At 46.3% G+C, this 13,251-nt stretch overlaps 1 long non-coding RNA gene across 1 annotated transcript in view; it reads right to left on the reverse strand.

Moving 5' to 3' along the window:
• Positions 1-13,251, reverse strand: part of LOC125774548 (uncharacterized) — a 67,771-nt gene that overhangs the window by 3,143 nt on the left and 51,377 nt on the right. Inside the window, exon 4 of the long non-coding RNA XR_007421036.1 lies at positions 3,167-3,236. This is a non-coding gene — a long non-coding RNA (uncharacterized LOC125774548). The remainder of the gene's footprint in view (positions 1-3,166; positions 3,237-13,251) is intronic.

A 13,251-nucleotide genomic window follows, 5' to 3' on the forward strand; every position in this document is an offset into this window, starting at 1 on the left:
ACCTTAGCCAAGACACCTTAGCCAAGACACATTAGCCAAGACACATTAGCCAAGACACCTTAGCCAAGACACATTAGCCAAGACACCTTAGCCAAGACACATTAGCGAAGACACCTTAGCCAAGACACATTAGCCAAGACACATTAGCCAAGACACCTTAGCCAAGACACATTAGCCAAGACACATTAGCCAAGACACCTTAGCCAAGACACCTTAGCCAAGACACATTAGCCAAGACACCTTAGCCAAGACACATTAGCGAAGACACCTTAGCCAAGACACATTAGCCAAGACACATTAGCCAAGACACATTAGCCAAGACACATTAGCCAAGACACCTTAGCCAAGACACCTTAGCCAAGACACATTAGCCAAGACACATTAGCCAAGACACCTTAGCCAAGACACCTTAGCGAAGACACCTTAGCCAAGACACATTAGCCAAGACACATTAGCCAAGACACATTAGCCAAGACACCTTAGCCAAGACACCTTAGCCAAGGCACATTAGCCAAGACACATCAGCCAAGACACCTTAGCCAAGACACATTAGCGAAGACACCTTAGCCAAGACACATTAGCCAAGACACATTAGCCAAGACACCTTAGCCAAGACACATTAGCTAAGACACATTAGCCAAGACACCTTAGCCATGACACATTAGCCAAGACACATTAGCCAAGACATCTTAGCCAAGACACCTTAGCCAAGACACATTAGCCAAGACTAATTTGCCAAGACACCTTAACCAAGACACCTTAGCCAAGACACATTAGCCAAGACACCTTAGCCAAGACACATTAGCCAAGACACATTAGCCAAGACACCTTAGCCAAGACACCTTAGCCAAGTTACATTAGCCAAGACACTTTAGCCAAGACACATTAGCCAAGACACCTTAGCCAAGACACCTTAGCCAAGACACATTAGCCAAGACACATTAGCCAAGACACATTAGCCAAGACACCTTAGCCAAGACACCTTAGCCAAGACACCTTAGCCAAGACACCTTAGCCAAGACACATTAGCCGAGACACATTAGCCAGGACACCTTAGCCAAGACACATTAGCGAAGACACCTTAGCCAAGACACATTAGCCAAGACACATTAGCCAAGACACCTTAGCCAAGACACCTTAGCCAAGACACCTTAGCCAAGACACCTTAGCCTAAACACATTAGCCAAGACACATTAGCCAAGACACCTTAGCCATGACACCTTAGCCAAGACATCTTAGCCAAGACACATTAGCCAAGACACATTAGCCAAGACACATTAGCCAAGACACCTTAGCCAAGACACCTTAGCCAAGACACATTAGCCAAGACACATTAGCCAAGACACCTTAGCCAAGACACCTTAGCCAAGACACATTAGCCAAGACACCTTAGCCAAGACACATTAGCCAAGACACCTTAGCCAAGACACCTTAGCCAAGACACATTAGCCAAGACACCTTAGCCAAGACACATTAGCCAAGACACCTTAGCCAAGACACCTTAGCCAAGACACCTTAGCCAAGACACATTAGCCAAGACACATTAGCCAAGACACCTTAGCCAAGACACCTTAGCCAAGACACATTAGCCAAGACACCTTAGTCAATACACATAAGCCAAGACACATTAGTCAAGACACCTTAGCCAAGACACATTAGCGAAGACACCTTAGCCAAGACACCTTAGCCAAGACACATTAGCCAAGACACATAAGCCAAGACACATTAGCCAAGACACCTTAGCCATGACACCTTAGCCAAGACATCTTAGCCAAGACACCTTAGCCAAGACACATTAGCCAAGACTCCTTAGCCAAGACATCTTAGCCAAGCCACCTTAGCCAAGACACATTAGCCAATTCACTTTAGCCTAGACACATTAGCCAAGACACATTAGCCCAGACACCTTAGCCAAGACACCTTAGCCAAGACACCTTAGCCAAGACACATTAGCCAAGACACCTTAGCCAAGACACATTAGCCAAGACACCTTAGCCAAGACACATTAGCCAAGACACATTAGCCAAGACACATTTGCCAAGACACATTAGCAAAGACACCTTAGCCAAGACACCTTAGCGAAGACACATTAGCCAAAACACATTAGCCAAGACACCTTAGCCAAGACACCTTAGCCAAGACACATTAGCCGAGACACCTTAGCCAAGACACCTTATATAAGACACATTAGCCAAGACACATTAGCCAAGACACCTTAGCCAAGACACATTAGCCAAGACACATTAGCCAAGACACCTTAGCCAAGACACATTAGCCAAGACACCTTAGCCAAGACATATTAGCCAAGACACCTTAGCCAAGACACATTAGCGAAGACACCTTAGCCAAGACACATTAGCCAAGACACATTAGCCAAGACACCTTAGCCAAGACACATTAGCCAAGACACATTAGCCAAGACGCCTTAGCCAAGACACATTTGCTAAGACACATTAGTAAAGACACCTTAGCCAAGACACCTTAGCGAAGACACATTAGCCAAGACACACTAGCCAAGACACATTAGCCAAGACACCTTAGCCAAGACACATTAGCCGAGACACCTTAGCCAAGACACCTTATCCAAGACACATTAGCCAAGACACCTTAGCCAAGACACCTTAGCCAAGACACCTTAGCCAAGACACCTTAGCCAAGACACATTAGCCGAGACACCTTAGCCAAGACACCTTAGTTGAGACACCTTAGCCAAGACACATTAGCCAAGACACCTTAGCCAAGACACCTTAGCCAAGACACATTAGCCAAGACACATTAGCCAAGACACCTTAGCCAAGACACCTTAGCCAAGACACCTTAGCCAAGACACCTTAGCCAAGACACCTTAGCCAAGACACCTTAGCCAAGCCACCTTATCCAAGACACCTGAGCCAAGACACATTAGCCAAGACACCTTAGCCAAGACACATTAGCAAAGACACATTAGCCAAGACACATTAGCCAAGACACATTAGCCAAGACACCTTAGCCAAGACACATCAGCCAAGACACATTAGCCAAGACACATTAGCCAAGACACATTAGCCAAGACACCTAAGCCAAGACACATTAGCGAAGACACCTTAGCCAAGACACCTTAGCCAAGACACATTAGCCAAGACACCTTAGCCAAGACACATTAGCGAAGACACATTAGCCAAGACACCTTACCCAAGACACATTAGCCAAGACACCTTAGCCAAGACACCTTAGCCAAGACACATTAGCCAAGACACCTTAGCCAGGACACATTAGCCAAGACACATTAGCCAAGACACCTTAGCCAAGACACCTTAGCCAAGACACATTAGCCAAGACACCTTAGCCAAGACACATTAGCCAAGACACCTTAGCCAAGACACATTAGCGAAGACACCTTAGCCAAGACACATTAGCCAAGACACATTAGCCAAGACACATTAGCCAAGACACCTTAGCCAAGACACCTTAGCCAAGACACATTAGCCAAGACAGATTTGCCAAGACACATTAGCCGAGACACCTTAGCGAAGACACCTTAGCCAAGACACCTTAGCCAAGACACCTTAGCCAGGACACATTAGCCAAGACACATTAGCCGAGACACATTAGCCAAGACACATTAGCCAAGACACCTTATCCAAGACATCTTAGCCAAGACACCTTAGCCAAGACACCTTAGCCAAGACACATTAGCCAAGACACATTAGCCAAGACACATTAGCCAAGACACCTTAGCCAAGACACATTAGCGAAGACACCTTAGCCAAGACACATTAGCCAAGACACATTAGCCAAGACACATTAGCCAAGACACATTAGCCAAGACACATTAGCCAAGACACCTTAGCCAAGACACATTAGCCAAGACACATTAGCCAAGACACCTTAGCCAAGACACATTAGCCAAGACACCTTAGCCAAGACACATTAGCCAAGACACATTAGCCAAGACACATTAGCCAAGACACCTTAGCCAAGACACCTTAGCCAAGACACCTTAGCCAAGACACCTTAGCCAAGACACATTAGCCAAGACTCCTTAGCGAAGACAGCTTAGCCAAGACACATTAGCCAAGACACCTTAGCCAAGACACCTTAACCAAGACACCTTAGCCAAGACACCTTAGCGAAGACACCTTAGCCAAGACACATTAGCCAAGACACATTAGCCAAGACACATTAGCCAAGACACATTAGCCAAGACACCTTAGCCAAGACACCTTAGCCAAGACACCTTAGCCAAGACACATTAGCCAAGACACCTTAGCCAAGACACCTTAGCCAAGACACATTAGCCAAGACACCTTAGCCAAGACACATTAGCCAAGACACCTTAGCCAAGACACATTAGCGAAGACACCTTAGCCAAGACACATTAGCCAAGACACATTAGCTTAGACACATTAGCCAAGACACATTAGCCAAGACACCTTAGCCAAGACACATTAGCTAAGACACATTAGCCAAGACACCTTAGCCATGACACATTAGCCAAGACACATTAGCCAAGACATCTTAGCCAAGACACCTTAGCCAAGACACATTAGCCAAGACTAATTTGCCAAGACACCTTAACCAAGACACCTTAGCCAAGACACATTAGCCAAGACACATTAGCCAAGACACATTAGCCAAGACACCTTAGCCAAGACACATTAGCCAAGACACATTAGCCAAGACACCTTAGCCAAGACACATTAGCCAAGACACATTAGCCAAGACACCTTAGCCAAGACACCTTAGCCAAGACACATTAGCCAAGACACCTTAGCCAAGACACATTAGCGAAGACACCTTAGCCAAGACACATTAGCCAAGACACATTAGCCAAGACACATTAGCCAAGACACATTAGCCAAGACACATTAGCCAAGACACATTAGCCAAGACACCTTAGCCAAGACACATTAGCCAAGACACCTTAGCCAAGACACATTAGCGAAGACACCTTAGCCAAGACACATTAGCCAAGACACATTAGCCAAGACACCTTAGCCAAGACACATTAGCCAAGACACATTAGCCAAGACACCTTAGCCAAGACACCTTAGCCAAGACACATTAGCCAAGACACCTTAGCCAAGACACATTAGCGAAGACACCTTAGCCAAGACACATTAGCCAAGACACATTAGCCAAGACACATTAGCCAAGACACATTAGCCAAGACACCTTAGCCAAGACACCTTAGCCAAGACACATTAGCCAAGACACATTAGCCAAGACACCTTAGCCAAGACACCTTAGCGAAGACACCTTAGCCAAGACACATTAGCCAAGACACATTAGCCAAGACACATTAGCCAAGACACCTTAGCCAAGACACCTTAGCCAAGGCACATTAGCCAAGACACATTAGCCAAGACACCTTAGCCAAGACACATTAGCGAAGACACCTTAGCCAAGACACATTAGCCAAGACACATTAGCCAAGACACCTTAGCCAAGACACATTAGCTAAGACACATTAGCCAAGACACCTTAGCCATGACACATTAGCCAAGACACATTAGCCAAGACATCTTAGCCAAGACACCTTAGCCAAGACACATTAGCCAAGACTAATTTGCCAAGACACCTTAACCAAGACACCTTAGCCAAGACACATTAGCCAAGACACCTTAGCCAAGACACATTAGCCAAGACACATTAGCCAAGACACCTTAGCCAAGACACCTTAGCCAAGTTACATTAGCCAAGACACTTTAGCCAAGACACATTAGCCAAGACACCTTAGCCAAGACACCTTAGCCAAGACACATTAGCCAAGACACATTAGCCAAGACACATTAGCCAAGACACCTTAGCCAAGACACCTTAGCCAAGACACCTTAGCCAAGACACCTTAGCCAAGACACATTAACCAAGACACATTAGCCAGGACACCTTAGCCAAGACACATTAGCGAAGACACCTTAGCCAAGACACATTAGCCAAGACACATTAGCCAAGACACCTTAGCCAAGACACCTTAGCCAAGACACCTTAGCCAAGACACCTTAGCCTAAACACATTAGCCAAGACACATTAGCCAAGACACCTTAGCCATGACACCTTAGCCAAGACATCTTAGCCAAGACACATTAGCCAAGACACATTAGCCAAGACACATTAGCCAAGACACCTTAGCCAAGACACCTTAGCCAAGACACATTAGCCAAGACACATTAGCCAAGACACCTTAGCCAAGACACCTTAGCCAAGACACATTAGCCAAGACACCTTAGCCAAGACACATTAGCCAAGACACCTTAGCCAAGACACCTTAGCCAAGACACATTAGCCAAGACACCTTAGCCAAGACACATTAGCCAAGACACCTTAGCCAAGACACCTTAGCCAAGACACCTTAGCCAAGACACATTAGCCAAGACACATTAGCCAAGACACCTTAGCCAAGACACCTTAGCCAAGACACATTAGCCAAGACACCTTAGTCAATACACATAAGCCAAGACACATTAGTCAAGACACCTTAGCCAAGACACATTAGCGAAGACACCTTAGCCAAGACACCTTAGCCAAGACACATTAGCCAAGACACATAAGCCAAGACACATTAGCCAAGACACCTTAGCCATGACACCTTAGCCAAGACATCTTAGCCAAGACACCTTAGCCAAGACACATTAGCCAAGACTCCTTAGCCAAGACATCTTAGCCAAGCCACCTTAGCCAAGACACATTAGCCAATTCACTTTAGCCTAGACACATTAGCCAAGACACATTAGCCCAGACACCTTAGCCAAGACACCTTAGCCAAGACACCTTAGCCAAGACACATTAGCCAAGACACCTTAGCCAAGACACATTAGCCAAGACACCTTAGCCAAGACACATTAGCCAAGACACATTAGCCAAGACACATTTGCCAAGACACATTAGCAAAGACACCTTAGCCAAGACACCTTAGCGAAGACACATTAGCCAAAACACATTAGCCAAGACACCTTAGCCAAGACACCTTAGCCAAGACACATTAGCCGAGACACCTTAGCCAAGACACCTTATATAAGACACATTAGCCAAGACACATTAGCCAAGACACCTTAGCCAAGACACATTAGCCAAGACACATTAGCCAAGACACCTTAGCCAAGACACATTAGCCAAGACACCTTAGCCAAGACATATTAGCCAAGACACCTTAGCCAAGACACATTAGCGAAGACACCTTAGCCAAGACACATTAGCCAAGACACATTAGCCAAGACACCTTAGCCAAGACACATTAGCCAAGACACATTAGCCAAGACGCCTTAGCCAAGACACATTTGCTAAGACACATTAGTAAAGACACCTTAGCCAAGACACCTTAGCGAAGACACATTAGCCAAGACACACTAGCCAAGACACATTAGCCAAGACACCTTAGCCAAGACACATTAGCCGAGACACCTTAGCCAAGACACCTTATCCAAGACACATTAGCCAAGACACCTTAGCCAAGACACCTTAGCCAAGACACCTTAGCCAAGACACCTTAGCCAAGACACATTAGCCGAGACACCTTAGCCAAGACACCTTAGCCGAGACACCTTAGCCAAGACACATTAGCCAAGACACCTTAGCCAAGACACCTTAGCCAAGACACATTAGCCAAGACACATTAGCCAAGACACCTTAGCCAAGACACCTTAGCCAAGACACCTTAGCCAAGACACCTTAGCCAAGACACCTTAGCCAAGACACCTTAGCCAAGCCACCTTATCCAAGACACCTGAGCCAAGACACATTAGCCAAGACACCTTAGCCAAGACACATTAGCAAAGACACATTAGCCAAGACACATTAGCCAAGACACATTAGCCAAGACACCTTAGCCAAGACACATCAGCCAAGACACATTAGCCAAGACACATTAGCCAAGACACATTAGCCAAGACACCTAAGCCAAGACACATTAGCGAAGACACCTTAGCCAAGACACCTTAGCCAAGACACATTAGCCAAGACACCTTAGCCAAGACACATTAGCGAAGACACCTTAGCCAAGACACATTAGCCAAGACACATTAGCCAAGACACCTTAGCCAAGACACCTTAGCCAAGACACATTAGCCAAGACACCTTAGCCAGGACACATTAGCCAAGACACATTAGCCAAGACACCTTAGCCAAGACACCTTAGCCAAGACACATTAGCCAAGACACCTTAGCCAAGACACATTAGCCAAGACACCTTAGCCAAGACACATTAGCGAAGACACCTTAGCCAAGACACATTAGCCAAGACACATTAGCCAAGACACATTAGCCAAGACACCTTAGCCAAGACACCTTAGCCAAGACACATTAGCCAAGACAGATTTGCCAAGACACATTAGCCGAGACACCTTAGCGAAGACACCTTAGCCAAGACACCTTAGCCAAGACACCTTAGCCAGGACACATTAGCCAAGACACATTAGCCGAGACACATTAGCCAAGACACATTAGCCAAGACACCTTAGCCAAGACATCTTAGCCAAGACACCTTAGCCAAGACACCTTAGCCAAGACACATTAGCCAAGACACATTAGCCAAGACACATTAGCCAAGACACCTTAGCCAAGACACATTAGCGAAGACACCTTAGCCAAGACACATTAGCCAAGACACATTAGCCAAGACACATTAGCCAAGACACATTAGCCAAGACACATTAGCCAAGACACCTTAGCCAAGACACATTAGCCAAGACACATTAGCCAAGACACCTTAGCCAAGACACATTAGCCAAGACACCTTAGCCAAGACACATTAGCCAAGACACATTAGCCAAGACACATTAGCCAAGACACCTTAGCCAAGACACCTTAGCCAAGACACCTTAGCCAAGACACCTTAGCCAAGACACATTAGCCAAGACTCCTTAGCGAAGACAGCTTAGCCAAGACACATTAGCCAAGACACCTTAGCCAAGACACCTTAACCAAGACACCTTAGCCAAGACACCTTAGCGAAGACACCTTAGCCAAGACACATTAGCCAAGACACATTAGCCAAGACACATTAGCCAAGACACATTAGCCAAGACACCTTAGCCAAGACACCTTAGCCAAGACACATTAGCCAAGACACCTTAGCCAAGACACCTTAGCCAAGACACATTAGCCAAGACACCTTAGCCAAGACACATTAGCCAAGACACCTTAGCCAAGACACATTAGCGAAGACACCTTAGCCAAGACACATTAGCCAAGACACATTAGCTTAGACACATTAGCCAAGACACATTAGCCAAGACACCTTAGCCAAGACACATTAGCGAAGACACCTTATCCAAGACACCTTAGCCAAGACACATTAGCTAAGACACCTTAGCCAAGACACATTAGCCGAGACACCTTAGCCAAGACACATTAGCCAAGACACCTTAGCCAAGACACCTTAGCCAAGACACCTTAGCCAAGACACCTTAGCCAAGACACATTAGCCAAGACACCTTAGCGAAGACACCTTAGCCAAGACACATTAGCCAAGACACCTTAGCCAAGACACATTAGCCAAGACACCTTAGCCAAGACACATTAGCGAAGACACCTTAGCCAAGACACATTAGCCAAGACACATTAGCCAAGACACGTTAGCCAAGACACCTTAGCCAAGACACCTTAGCCAAGACACCTTAGCCAAGACACCTTAGCCAGGACACATTAGCCAAGACACCTTAGCCAAGACACATTAGCCAAGACACATTAGCCAAGACACCTTAGCCAAGACACCTTAGCCAAGACACCTTAGCCAAGACACCTTAGCCAAGACACCTTAGCCAAGACACATTAGCCAAGACACCTTAGCCAAGACACATTAGCGAAGACACCTTAGCCAAGACACATTAGCCAAGACACATTAGCTTAGACACCTTAGCCAAGACACCTTAGCCAAGACACATTAGAAAAGACACCTTAGCCAAGACACATTAGCCAAGACACATTAGCCAAGACACCTTAGCCAAGACACCTTAGCCAAGACACCTTAGCCAAGGCACCTTAGCCAAGACACATTAGCCAAGACACATTAGCCGAGACACCTTAGCCAAGACACCTTAGCCAAGACACATTAGCCAAGACACATTAGCCAAGACACCTTAGCCAAGACACCTTAGCCAAGACACATTAGCCAAGACACCTTAGCCAAGACACATTAGCCAAGACACATTAGCCGAGACACCTTAGCCAAGACACCTTAGCCAAGACACATTAGCCAAGACACCTTAGCCAAGACACCTTAGCCAAGACACCTTAGCCAAGACACATTAGCCAAGACACATTAGCCAAGACACATTAGCCAAGACACATTAGCCAAGACACCTTAGCCAAGACACCTTAGCCAAGACACCTTAGCCAAGACACCTTAGCCAAGACACATTAGCCAAGACACATTAGCGAAGACACCTTAGCCAAGACACATTAGCCAAGACACATTAGCCAAGACACCTTAGCCAAGACACATTAGCCAAGGCACATTAGCCAAGACACATTAGCGAAGACACCTTAGCCAAGACACATTAGCGAAGACACATTAGCCAAGACACATTAGCCGAGACACCTTAGCCAAGACACCTTAGCCAAGACACATTAGCCAAGACACCTTAGCCAAGACACCTTAGCCAAGACACCTTAGCCAAGACACATTAGCCAAGACACCTTAGCCAAGACACATTAGCCAAGACACCTTAGCCAAGACACCTTAGCCAAGACACCTTAGCCAAGACACATTAGCCAAGACACCTTAGCCAAGACACATTAGCCAAGACACCTTAGCCAAGACACATTAGCGAAGACACCTTAGCCAAGACACATTAGCCAAGACACATTAGCCAAGACACATTAGCCAAAACACCTTAGCCAAGACACATTAGCCAAGACACATTAGCCGAGACACCTTAGCCAAGACACCTTAGCCATGACACATTAGCCAAGACACATTAGCCAAGACACCTTAGCCAAGACACATTAGCCAAGACACCTTAGCCAAGACACCTTAGCCAAGACACCTTAGCCAAGACACATTAGCCAAGACACATTAGCCAAGACACATTAGCCAAGACACATTAGCCAAGACACCTTAGCCAAGACACCTTAGCCAAGACACATTAGCCAAGACACATTAGCCAAGACACCTTAGCCAAGACACATTAGCGAAGACACCTTAGCCAAGACACCTTAGCCAAGACACATTAGCCAAGACACCTTAGCCAAGACACATTAGCCAAGACACCTTAGCCAAGACACATTAGCGAAGACACCTTAGCCAAGACACATTAGCCAAGACACATTAGCTTAGACACCTTAGCCAAGACACATTAGCCAAGACACATTAGCCAAGACACCTTAGCCAAGACACATTAGCCAAGACACCTTAGCCAAGACACATTAGCCAAGACACCTTAGCCAAGACACCTTAGCCAAGACACCTTAGCCAAGACACATTAGCCAAGACACATTAGCCGAGACACCTTAGCCAAGACACCTTAGCCAAGACACATTAGCCAAGACACATTAGCCAAGACACCTTAGCCAAGACACCTTAGCCAAGACACATTAGCCAAGACACCTTAGCCAAGACACATTAGCCAAGACACATTAGCCGAGACACCTTAGCCAAGACACCTTAGCCAAGACACATTAGCCAAGACACCTTAGCCAAGACACATTAGCCAAGACACCTTAGCCAAGACACCTTAGCCAAGACACCTTAGCCAAGACACATTAGCCAAGACACATTAGCCAAGACACATTAGCCAAGACACATTAGCCAAGACACCTTAGCCAAGACACCTTAGCCAAGACACATTAGCCAAGACACATTAGCCAAGACACATTAGCCAAGACACCTTAGCCAAGACACATTAGCGAAGACACCTTAGCCAAGACACCTTAGCCAAGACACATTAGCCAAGACACCTTAGCCAAGACACATTAGAAAAGGCACATTAGCCAAGACACATTAGCCAAGACACCTTAGCCAAGACACATTAGCCAAGACACATTAGCCAAGACACATTAGCCGAGACACCTTAGCCAAGACACCTTAGCCAAGACACATTAGCCAAGACACATTAGCCAAGACACCTTAGCCAAGACACCTTAGCCAAGACACATTAGCCAAGACACCTTAGCTAAGACACATTAGCCAAGACACCTTAGCCAAGACACCTTAGCCAAGACACCTTAGCCAAGACACATTAGCCAAGACACCTTAGCCAAGACACATTAGCCAAGACACCTTAGCCAAGACACATATGCGAAGACACCTTAGCCAAGACACATTAGCCAAGACACATTAGCCAAAACACATTAGCCAAGACACATTAGCCAAGACACATTAGCCAAGACACATTAGCCAAGACACATTAGCCAAGACACCTTAGCCAAGACACATTAGCGAAGACACCTTAGCCAAGACACATTAGCCAAGACACATTAGCCAAGACACCTTAGCCAAGACACATTAGCCAAGACACCTTAGCCAAGACACATTAGCCAAGACACATTAGCCAAGACAGCTTAGCCAAGACACCTTAGCCAAGACACATTAGCCAAGACACCTTAGCCAAGACACATTAGCCAAGACACATTAGCCAAGACACCTTAGCCAAGACACATTAGCGAAGACACCTTAGCCAAGACACATTAGCCAAGACACATTAGCCAAGACACCTAAGCCAAGACCCACCCTGTGGAACGTCATGTATAACGGAGTACTAACCCTCGCTCTTCCTCCAAAAACTGAGCTCACCGGCTTTGCAGACGACATTGCGTTAACAGTCACCGGCGAATCCATCGAGGAGGTTGAGATGTTAGCCACGGATGCTGTCGGTAGAATCGATGAATGGATGAAAGCAGCCTGCTTAGAAATTGCGCACGCGAAAACAGAGTTCATACTCATCAGCAGCCATAAGGAAGTGCAGAAGGCATCGATACTGGTGGGCTCAGAGCACATTGAGTCCGTCAGGAACCTCAAATACCTTGGGATTCGAATCGATGACCGGCTGAAATTCAAGCACCATCTAGATGATGCATGCAATAAAGCCATGAAGACCGCAAATGCATTGGCATCATTCATGCCAAACATAGGTGGACCCAGCAGCAGCATACGACGTCTTCACGCAAGCGTTGCCATATCCGTTATAAGATATGGTGCGCCAGTCTGGGCGCATATTCTGTCGAAAAAGCAGCACCAGAATACTGTACGTAGAGTACATCGGCGATTGGCCATGCGTGTTGCTAGTGCTTACCGTACCATCTCGTACGATGCGGTTTGCGTGATATCGGGTATGA

This window comes from Anopheles funestus, unplaced genomic scaffold, assembly GCF_943734845.2.
Source record: "Anopheles funestus unplaced genomic scaffold, idAnoFuneDA-416_04 scaffold_27_ctg1, whole genome shotgun sequence".
NCBI lineage: Eukaryota > Metazoa > Arthropoda > Insecta > Diptera > Culicidae > Anopheles > Anopheles funestus.